This window comes from Physeter macrocephalus, chromosome 20 (genome assembly GCF_002837175.3).
Source record: "Physeter macrocephalus isolate SW-GA chromosome 20, ASM283717v5, whole genome shotgun sequence".
Lineage (NCBI taxonomy): Eukaryota > Metazoa > Chordata > Mammalia > Artiodactyla > Physeteridae > Physeter > Physeter macrocephalus.
Window position 1 is genome coordinate 117,946,903 of NC_041233.1, and position 12,000 is coordinate 117,958,902.

At 32.9% G+C, this 12,000-nt stretch overlaps 2 non-coding genes across 2 annotated transcripts; both read left to right on the forward strand.

Annotated features, from left to right (window-relative positions):
- Positions 1 to 3,785: 3,785 nt before the first annotated feature.
- On the forward strand, positions 3,786 to 3,906 carry LOC112062166 (small nucleolar RNA SNORD22). Its single transcript, XR_002890591.1, has one exon. It is a non-coding gene; the product is annotated as a small nucleolar RNA SNORD22 (small nucleolar RNA).
- Positions 3,907 to 11,668: 7,762 nt separating this feature from the next.
- On the forward strand, positions 11,669 to 11,789 carry LOC112062167 (small nucleolar RNA SNORD22). The gene has a single exon (XR_002890592.1). It is a non-coding gene; the product is annotated as a small nucleolar RNA SNORD22 (small nucleolar RNA).
- Positions 11,790 to 12,000: the final 211 nt, after the last annotated feature.

Here is a 12,000-nt window from a genome sequence, read left to right on the forward strand (position 1 = left end):
GATTCACTTTGTTATACAGCAGAAACTAACAGAACATTGTAAAGCAATTATACTCAACTAAAGATGTTAAAAAAATTAAGTAAAATAGAAGGTTAACGTAAATGAATAAATCCACACATACGTAAATAAATGATAAAATTTTAATATGAATAGAACGAGCTGCATATATTTACTATGTGTAGTGGTAATTTTTGGTTTAAGGGATGGTAGACAGAGGAAATAAAGCTTTATTTTATATTTTTCTCTTTAGTGTGCTATGAATTTTTGAAAGATGATTAATGATTTTAATGTCTTACAAATTTTTACAGTTTGATTTTGATTGATCTGTGTATCCACTTTAATCTTTTCTATATATAAATTGATAATTACAGGTTATAAAAAACATAGCCTCACATATGAAAATTTCCTAGTGGAATTTATTTCTTAACATTTTCTTTGATTACCTAAGAGATTATTGTAAATTATACATGCCTGTGTATTTAGATAAAGAAATCATTTTATTATCTTTGTCAAATAAGTTTGCCTGTATAATCCTTTCCTCTGTTAAATGCTTTCAAGTTGAATTCTATTTAATCTATATATATATCTGTATCTGCTTTCTTTATTATTTTATTTATTGGCTATTTTACCACACAAATTCTAATGTCATTTACTGTTTTTTTGTTGTTCTGTTTCTAACTGACAGCTAGATTTCCTTCCCTAGTTTTAGAATCTGTGTCTTCTAACTGGAGAAGTTAGCCCATTTAAACTCACTATTATAACTGATATTTTAACTTCCTTGCTATCATTTTCTATTGTTTATTTCTTTAAAGTTCTATGTCTTTTTTCTCTATTGTGGCTGTTTGTTGTTTTTGTACGCTATTCATTCTCATTTTAGTTCAATGAAATTCTTACTTAAATATTTAAGTCTAACAGTGCCAAGTAATAAACAAGTTCTGATTATTTTTATCCTTTATTTGAAGCAAGAAAAGTGTTCAACCTTAGTCCATCAATAATCTTCAGCCTTCCCCATTATACTCTTATAAATGTAATCCAGTTTTATGGAAATAATTTAATATTAAAAAATTTAACATTACTCATTTTCCCAAAATGATAGTTTACCTTCTGTATTTTATTTTTAAATCATAATCATATCAGGCATTGTACTTTGCTCCTTTATTACTATGAAATTCCCTTCTTGAGTCCTGGGTATTGATTAATTTGTTAAAGACTAATGTTTGTCCCATTGATAAAACCTGTCTCATTGATAAAATCCCCTACAGAAAAAGACCAAAGAACTAACTATACTTTCTATTCTTTTCCGCCCCAGAAAGCATAATAGGAGTGAAAACTATTTTAGTAACGACAGAATAATTATAGGCTACTAACTTTCTTTTTGAACCTTGGACATTACATATACTCTGCTATATATAATTACGGTGTTTTTCATTAATTCTGTCTAAAATTTGGTGAACACTTTTGATTAACTACATCTTTGTTCTCTATTTCCTTTCTTCCCTCTCTTTCTTCTCTCTCTCTTTTCTGTCCTTTATCCCATCCCCATCACCTCTATCCTTCCTCTCTCTGATTTCTCTATGTATTTCTTCCATATTTTGAATTTCTGATATTGGTTCTTTATAAGAAACCAAAGAAAAATTTGTTTTTCTCCATCCAATAGTAGTTCTGTATGACCCCTAAATAAATGCAATTTTTTCTAATTCAGTTTATGTTTCCTGTCATCTCTAAGTTAATATTTGCCTCTATGTCACCCTTTTAGTTTGGCTCTCAGCTATTATTTCATAGAAACCACTCCTATTTGCATCTTTTTCTTAAGAAACCAGGCAGATATTATTATATGTTTTTCTGATGCTATTAGACGGTCATTTTAAAAGTTGTGCTCTTTTGACTCCATCCAGTACCAGCATTTGGTGCATATTTAAGGTGGTTGAAAGCCCTTGTTGCAAAGCCAGCTACTTCCTCCTTCTTAGAACAAAACCTCAAAGTCATTTGGATGGGACTACACCTTACTTTAAATCTGACACTTAATAGACTTCTGTGTCACACAGGTGCTCTGGATGAATTTTTGTATTTTCCTGCTCTGTCGGCTTATCTTACTTAACTAGGGAGTTAAGATTTTTTCTTTCAATACATTACACATCAGTGTTAAAAACCACACACACATCCCAAAATACTCATTTCCCAACTACGTTTCTTGTGTGCTGTCCCCCTGCTTGAATTTCAGGCAATGAAAATAAAATTTCAGGCGTTGAAAGAAATAGAAATATTTCTTTCTATGTGTCTTATCTACAATTAAGACTTTGTTCACTCAGCATTATATGTGGATGATAGTAGCAATTTATCTTGTCAATAAAGTGAATTTTTCTTAAAATTAAGTTTAGAAGATGGGAATTAATAAAGCAGAAAATTTAGGAACATGGGTGTTTAATTCAAGAATGTGGTCCTCCCTCCCTTTTTATCAGTTAAAAAGAAATATAATCTATAGGCTTTGCTAACCTCTTCAGAAAGGCGCTGTGGTATAGGAAAGGACACAAAATTTAGAATCAAGGAGACTGGGAGTCTAGACTTGGTTCTGAATATATCTGCTATATGAATTTGGGTCAGCATCTGACCTTGATGATCTTCAGTTTATTCACTGTCACTCTCATTGAACTATGAATCTTTATACTAGAAAATCATGTAAGTACTTAGTAGAGTACTTAACAGTCAATTAATCTTAGCTATTATTAGCTGACACTAGTTATGCAATATTGTGCATCTTTGTATATATTTTAATGGAACATTTGAAGAACACTTGATATGTATGCCTAGTGGATCACCATTTTAAGAGAGCAGTTAGGAGTCATGCATATGACATGCTTTATTTTGATGTCATAATGCTTGATGGTGGCCAAGTGAAATGATTTCACTAGAGGTCAAATCAATTCAGTCAAGTATGAGTAAATGAGTTGAGTTTTCTCCTTAAAGTAGGGAGTAAATAAATGTGATATACTTCTAACAATCTTATATGAGGATTCACTTTCATAAACAAGTATTTACATTGAAATTATGATTAAGTTTTAATGCTGAATTAACAGGAGGAAATAAATATAGAGAATCCAGAAAATACAAATATGTGTTATACTCCACACCTCCAGTATTTTGAATTGTGAGTGTATATGTGTGTATGTTATAAATATGTGGGTGAGAAACAACTAGTCTGTTTAGCTGGGGAAACCTGAGAAAGAGTTATAAAAACGTTTAGGTTTTTGAAAATAAGGAATATTGAGAGCCATTAATTAAAATATGCAGTATTTATCAAGAGAAAAACAACAGTAAATGCTCCAACTCAAATATAGCTCCACATGCTTCAAGTCTTTGTGGATACATTTAATGTGAAGATAAAGATGTGAAATCATGTTCTGTACATATTATATTTGTAGAGATTTTATGTTTGCAATTGGGTAAATCAGTCATGATTATTATAGGCTTCTGTTATCTTTGCCGGAGTTGACATAAGACTGGATTGTAATGAAATTAGTTTCTTCCGAGGCTTATGGTTGAAATCCCAGTAGCTATCACTAGATATTATACTGTGCTGTTCCAGATTGTTAATGAAGAAACCATGTGGGTTACATCAGTGATAAATGTGAAGTATAGTAACAATTCAATTAACTTATTTTTTACTGAAAATTAACTGTTTATTAAAATGACTTTAATGTGCATATACATATATGTGTGTACATATATATGCATGTGCATAGTAACATATACTAACTTATAACTAAATGTTAAGAACGTATTTTAAAACCCAGTGAAGAAGCAGTCACACATCTTACCTCCCATCTTAGTCCCAGAGCCTGGGTGAACCCACTGGGGCTGGCTGGAGGAGGGGAGGCAAGTTTGTCTCAGAGGAACTGTCTGAGAGAGCGCAAGGATCTCCAAACACAGGAAAGGAAGAAATAATCACTTTGTGAAAAATCAGTTATGTATTCTTGTCCAGGTCTGGAGAAAGAACAAGGCGCATATAATGGAATCCAACTCTTAGAGGATGTCAGAAAGAGAATTTTCAAGTCATTACTTGTAAAACTTACCTGTTCAAATTAGCATACAATCATTTCAGCCTTTCTAAATACAGTTTTATTTCAACTTTCAAAAAAAAGAAAAAGAACATACTGAAGGAGTATGGTGTAGTATTAGTATATCTCTCCACCCCAACTACCTACAAGAGTACATTTTCCTAGTTTACCTCACAATTTTATGATATCCAGTTACGTGTGATACTATTCCAGTTTCATTTGGATATATTTTCATAAAGTAAGTTTTTGAATGTTTGAACCTATCTATACCCTATGAAAATTAATGCCGAATACTCATTTGCTTTGTCACACACAATAACTGAATTTTCAAGAAATTTTTCACTTTTGCTTTAAAAAATACTAAAATCAAGAGTTGGTTGTTAATCTAAGTATCATCTTTATATCTCCTAATGAAATTAATAACACAAATTGTTCTAAAAATGATTATAAAACCACTCTACTTGTGTAAATCGTATAAAGGAGAAGAGCTTCAGGTTAGAGGAATAATGATTTGTGAGTAATATTGTGAGAAAGCCGAAAGCAGTAATAAAATCCTAGAAGGAAAAGTCACAGGGACACAGGGGACGCTCTGCGCAAAGAGGGAGCCAGGTTGGTGTGGCTCTTAAACATATTTCTCCATGGGGATTATTAATGACAATAACTCTGTTCTATATTGATTTCTGACACGTCTATACCTTGAGTCCTGCAGCCAGGAAAGGAAACGGTTTACACTGTAATTGTCATGATGACACATATAAATTGAAAAACAGATTCTTAACACCTTCTGGGGGAAAATTCCTTTTTTACATGGTGATCATGAGTGTGCATTTCTTCTGTAACCTTAACTCTCACTCAGAGCCGAAGGAAGGAAATAAACAGTCCCAATATAGCACTTGGTGCGGACAGACATCAATAAGGCTACCTCACATCTGGCAATTTTGTTAGTACCCTACCTGAGAAAGACAAGTTTGTTTTCAAAATGCTAATTCCACAATCCAACTTTGGGCAGGAAATCAAACACAACAGGCCAAAGGGGCTGTGATCTAGAGAAAATCTCTGGAGAAGGTATGTATCACTAATCATGCCTTGGTATCTTTCTGTTAGTCAGTAAAAAGATTTGGTCCCAAATATACAATTCGTAGGAGACCCCTTAATAAGAAACATAAAACTTAAGATACATAGCCCCCCAATTGACACTAATACCAAGAGTGTCAATATTAAATATATTAAATGCAGCCAAACATTTAACCCAATAAACAAATTGTGACTCTTTCACCATTCCATTGGTGCTTAGTAATGATTCAGAGGATATAATGATTTCAGCCAATGTTTGGTTACGTTTGTTTTCCAGTTGCCTTGTTTTTTTTCTTTTATGGAAAAACAAGTAAATTGTTAAGTTCTGTTGTTCATAAAAGTCAAACTTAAAGCACAAGTTAGAAGAGACTATATATATATTATTTAAGCCCTCCAAATGGTCTGATGTGACTACTTTTTAAATATAACTTGAGGCAAATACACAGAATCATTGTAAGAGTAAAAGTTCTAAATCAAAAGACTTGGTTCAGAACAAAGACCCAGTGAAATTATGTAAAGAATAATTTCTGCAATCATGTATTTCAGTGCTCTCCATTAAGTAGCAATCTGAACAATGCTGTCTCAGAATGGTGACTGACCACTGCCATTATAGGATAAAGAGGGGAAATACAACCAAGAAGGGTTTTCATTTGAAAACATTTTTTAGGGGTCTATAGCCTTTAATAAGAATTTTAGTGTGAAATACAGTAGTATATAGTATATTTGCATACCTGTAAATGTAAAAATCTAGTGAAAATCATATTTATTCTGGAAGAAGCATGTAGCAGGCACACTCTGGGTTATCTTTTTTTCAAAGATTTGCTCTCTGACCATGTAAATGATCAATATCATCCAAGATGCTCGTATTTTCATGCTTTTATTGATTATTAAAGTGGGTTTAAATACACTTGTAAAAGTCATAAAGCTGTGACTTCCTCTTTTATAAAAATAAATGAGTAAAGTGGTTCTTTCAAAATTTTATTCTTCTATTAAGCACCACCAGTGTGCTTCATAGGAAAACAATAAGCTCTGAAACAGGCCTAAAAACTGCAAAATCAAAGAAAACTTCAAAAAACATGACATGTTCAAGAAATACAGATAGCATAGTAGACTGGAATTTAGGGGTGTGGCAGAAAGTTTGAAAGTTGTGTTATCTATGCAAATTCTAGGGTAAACACTGGGATGAGACACAGCTTGATCAAACTGACATTTAATAATGGTGATTTCAATGGGAATGCGTGATGAAACACGAGCTGGAGAAAGGGGATTAATGTCCAAGCTCTTTGATGTGAGACTCCTGATGGCTTCTCAGAAAATGTAACTAGAACACTGAAAAGTCTCCCAAGCATTTGTTGTCTGTTAGTGAGTCTCCAGTGTTTACTTTTAGGAGTTTTGTTTTCCCAAAGCACAGAGAGAATTTTTGGTTCTGGAGGATAAGAAGATGAAACATGTATCCACACACAGCCTGTCTAAGTCTAAGCCAAAATCTTGACACTATTAAACTTAAAATGGGTACCACAGAAATTAATATATAGATAGGACTATTTTAGAGGACACTGATTTTACTGAAATTATAGAATAGGTAGAATAATGGCTCCCGAAAGATGTCAATGTCCTAATTCCGGCAACCTGTGAATACGTTATTTTACGTGGCAAGGGGGGATTAAGTTTGCAGATGGAATAAATTTGTGAATAACTTGACCTTAAGAGGTGGAAATTACTCTGGATCATCTGAGTGGACCTAATGTAATCGTAAGGTCCCTGTAAATGTGGAAGATGGAGGAGGAAGAGTGAGATTAAGAGTACTGTGGTATGAGAAAGACATGACTGTACATTGCTTCCTTTGAAGATGGAAAGGATCAGAAGACCTAAATAGACATTTCTCCAAAGAAGATATACAGCTTGCGGACAAACACATGAAAGGATGTTCAACATCACTAATCATTAGAGAAATGCAAACCATAACTACAATGAGGTATCACCTCACATCAGTCAGAATGGCCATCAACAAAAAAATCTACAAATAATAAATGCTGGAGAGGGTGTGGAGAAAAGGGAACCCTCTTGCACTGTTGGTGGGAATGTAAATGGATACAGCCACTATGGAGAACAGTGTGGAAGTTCCTTAAAAAACTAAAAATAGAACTACCATATGACCCAGCAATCCCATTACTGGGCAAATACCCTGAGAAAACCATAACTCAAAAAGTTATGTACCACAATGTTCATTGCAGCACTATGTACAATAGTCAGGACATGGAAGCAACCTAAGTGTCCATCAACAGATGAATGGATAAAGAAGTTGTGGCACATATATACAACGGAGTATTACTCAGCCAACAAAAGAAACGAAATTGAGTTATTTGTAGTGAGGTGGATGGACTTAGAAACTGTCATACAGAGTGAAGTAAGTCATAAAGAGAAAAACAAATACCGTATGCTAACGCATATATATGGAATCTAAAAAAAGAAAAAGTGGTTCTGAAGAATCTTGGGGCAGGACAGGAATAAAGATGCAGACATAGAGAATGGACTTGAGGACACGGGGAGGGGAAAGCATAAGTTGGGACGAAGTGAGTGAGTGGCAAAGACATATATACACTACCAAATGTAAAATAGATAGCTAGTGGGAAGCAGCCGCATAGCATAGGGAGATCAGCTCGGTGCTTTGTGACCACCTAGAGGGGTGGGATAGGGAGGTGGGCGGGAGACGCAGGAGGGAGGGGTTATGGGGATATAAATATACTTGTATCTGATTCACTTTGTTATACAGCAGAAACTAACAGAACATTGTAAAGCAATTATACTCAACTAAAGATGTTAAAAAAATTAAGTAAAATAGAAGGTTAACGTAAATGAATAAATCCACACATACGTAAATAAATGATAAAATTTTAATATGAATAGAACGAGCTGCATATATTTACTATGTGTAGTGGTAATTTTTGGTTTAAGGGATGGTAGACAGAGGAAATAAAGCTTTATTTTATATTTTTCTCTTTAGTGTGCTATGAATTTTTGAAAGATGATTAATGATTTTAATGTCTTACAAATTTTTACAGTTTGATTTTGATTGATCTGTGTATCCACTTTAATCTTTTCTATATATAAATTGATAATTACAGGTTATAAAAAACATAGCCTCACATATGAAAATTTCCTAGTGGAATTTATTTCTTAACATTTTCTTTGATTACCTAAGAGATTATTGTAAATTATACATGCCTGTGTATTTAGATAAAGAAATCATTTTATTATCTTTGTCAAATAAGTTTGCCTGTATAATCCTTTCCTCTGTTAAATGCTTTCAAGTTGAATTCTATTTAATCTATATATATATCTGTATCTGCTTTCTTTATTATTTTATTTATTGGCTATTTTACCACACAAATTCTAATGTCATTTACTGTTTTTTTGTTGTTCTGTTTCTAACTGACAGCTAGATTTCCTTCCCTAGTTTTAGAATCTGTGTCTTCTAACTGGAGAAGTTAGCCCATTTAAACTCACTATTATAACTGATATTTTAACTTCCTTGCTATCATTTTCTATTGTTTATTTCTTTAAAGTTCTATGTCTTTTTTCTCTATTGTGGCTGTTTGTTGTTTTTGTACGCTATTCATTCTCATTTTAGTTCAATAAAATTCTTACTTAAATATTTAAGTCTAACAGTGCCAAGTAATAAACAAGTTCTGATTATTTTTATCCTTTATTTGAAGCAAGAAAAGTGTTCAACCTTAGTCCATCAATAATCTTCAGCCTTCCCCATTATACTCTTATAAATGTAATCCAGTTTTATGGAAATAATTTAATATTAAAAAATTTAACATTACTCATTTTCCCAAAATGATAGTTTACCTTCTGTATTTTATTTTTAAATCATAATCATATCAGGCATTGTACTTTGCTCCTTTATTACTATGAAATTCCCTTCTTGAGTCCTGGGTATTGATTAATTTGTTAAAGACTAATGTTTGTCCCATTGATAAAACCTGTCTCATTGATAAAATCCCCTACAGAAAAAGACCAAAGAACTAACTATACTTTCTATTCTTTTCCGCCCCAGAAAGCATAATAGGAGTGAAAACTATTTTAGTAACGACAGAATAATTATAGGCTACTAACTTTCTTTTTGAACCTTGGACATTACATATACTCTGCTATATATAATTACGGTGTTTTTCATTAATTCTGTCTAAAATTTGGTGAACACTTTTGATTAACTACATCTTTGTTCTCTATTTCCTTTCTTCCCTCTCTTTCTTCTCTCTCTCTTTTCTGTCCTTTATCCCATCCCCATCACCTCTATCCTTCCTCTCTCTGATTTCTCTATGTATTTCTTCCATATTTTGAATTTCTGATATTGGTTCTTTATAAGAAACCAAAGAAAAATTTGTTTTTCTCCATCCAATAGTAGTTCTGTATGACCCCTAAATAAATGCAATTTTTTCTAATTCAGTTTATGTTTCCTGTCATCTCTAAGTTAATATTTGCCTCTATGTCACCCTTTTAGTTTGGCTCTCAGCTATTATTTCATAGAAACCACTCCTATTTGCATCTTTTTCTTAAGAAACCAGGCAGATATTATTATATGTTTTTCTGATGCTATTAGACGGTCATTTTAAAAGTTGTGCTCTTTTGACTCCATCCAGTACCAGCATTTGGTGCATATTTAAGGTGGTTGAAAGCCCTTGTTGCAAAGCCAGCTACTTCCTCCTTCTTAGAACAAAACCTCAAAGTCATTTGGATGGGACTACACCTTACTTTAAATCTGACACTTAATAGACCTCTGTGTCACACAGGTGCTCTGGATGAATTTTTGTATTTTCCTGCTCTGTCGGCTTATCTTACTTAACTAGGGAGTTAAGATTTTTTCTTTCAATACATTACACATCAGTGTTAAAAACCACACACACATCCCAAAATACTCATTTCCCAACTACGTTTCTTGTGTGCTGTCCCCCTGCTTGAATTTCAGGCAATGAAAATAAAATTTCAGGCGTTGAAAGAAATAGAAATATTTCTTTCTATGTGTCTTATCTACAATTAAGACTTTGTTCACTCAGCATTATATGTGGATGATAGTAGCAATTTATCTTGTCAATAAAGTGAATTTTTCTTAAAATTAAGTTTAGAAGATGGGAATTAATAAAGCAGAAAATTTAGGAACATGGGTGTTTAATTCAAGAATGTGGTCCTCCCTCCCTTTTTATCAGTTAAAAAGAAATATAATCTATAGGCTTTGCTAACCTCTTCAGAAAGGCGCTGTGGTATAGGAAAGGACACAAAATTTAGAATCAAGGAGACTGGGAGTCTAGACTTGGTTCTGAATATATCTGCTATATGAATTTGGGTCAGCATCTGACCTTGATGATCTTCAGTTTATTCACTGTCACTCTCATTGAACTATGAATCTTTATACTAGAAAATCATGTAAGTACTTAGTAGAGTACTTAACAGTCAATTAATCTTAGCTATTATTAGCTGACACTAGTTATGCAATATTGTGCATCTTTGTATATATTTTAATGGAACATTTGAAGAACACTTGATATGTATGCCTAGTGGATCACCATTTTAAGAGAGCAGTTAGGAGTCATGCATATGACATGCTTTATTTTGATGTCATAATGCTTGATGGTGGCCAAGTGAAATGATTTCACTAGAGGTCAAATCAATTCAGTCAAGTATGAGTAAATGAGTTGAGTTTTCTCCTTAAAGTAGGGAGTAAATAAATGTGATATACTTCTAACAATCTTATATGAGGATTCACTTTCATAAACAAGTATTTACATTGAAATTATGATTAAGTTTTAATGCTGAATTAACAGGAGGAAATAAATATAGAGAATCCAGAAAATACAAATATGTGTTATACTCCACACCTCCAGTATTTTGAATTGTGAGTGTATATGTGTGTATGTTATAAATATGTGGGTGAGAAACAACTAGTCTGTTTAGCTGGGGAAACCTGAGAAAGAGTTATAAAAACGTTTAGGTTTTTGAAAATAAGGAATATTGAGAGCCATTAATTAAAATATGCAGTATTTATCAAGAGAAAAACAACAGTAAATGCTCCAACTCAAATATAGCTCCACATGCTTCAAGTCTTTGTGGATACATTTAATGTGAAGATAAAGATGTGAAATCATGTTCTGTACATATTATATTTGTAGAGATTTTATGTTTGCAATTGGGTAAATCAGTCATGATTATTATAGGCTTCTGTTATCTTTGCCGGAGTTGACATAAGACTGGATTGTAATGAAATTAGTTTCTTCCGAGGCTTATGGTTGAAATCCCAGTAGCTATCACTAGATATTATACTGTGCTGTTCCAGATTGTTAATGAAGAAACCATGTGGGTTACATCAGTGATAAATGTGAAGTATAGTAACAATTCAATTAACTTATTTTTTACTGAAAATTAACTGTTTATTAAAATGACTTTAATGTGCATATACATATATGTGTGTACATATATATGCATGTGCATAGTAACATATACTAACTTATAACTAAATGTTAAGAACGTATTTTAAAACCCAGTGAAGAAGCAGTCACACATCTTACCTCCCATCTTAGTCCCAGAGCCTGGGTGAACCCACTGGGGCTGGCTGGAGGAGGGGAGGCAAGTTTGTCTCAGAGGAACTGTGTGAGAGAGCGCAAGGATCTCCAAACACAGGAAAGGAAGAAATAATCACTTTGTGAAAAATCAGTTACGTATTCTTGTCCAGGTCTGGAGAAAGAACAAGGCGCATATAATGGAATCCAACTCTTAGAGGATGTCAGAAAGAGAATTTTCAAGTCATTACTTGTAAAACTTACCTGTTCAAATTAGCATACAATCATTTCAGCCTTTCTAAATACAGTTT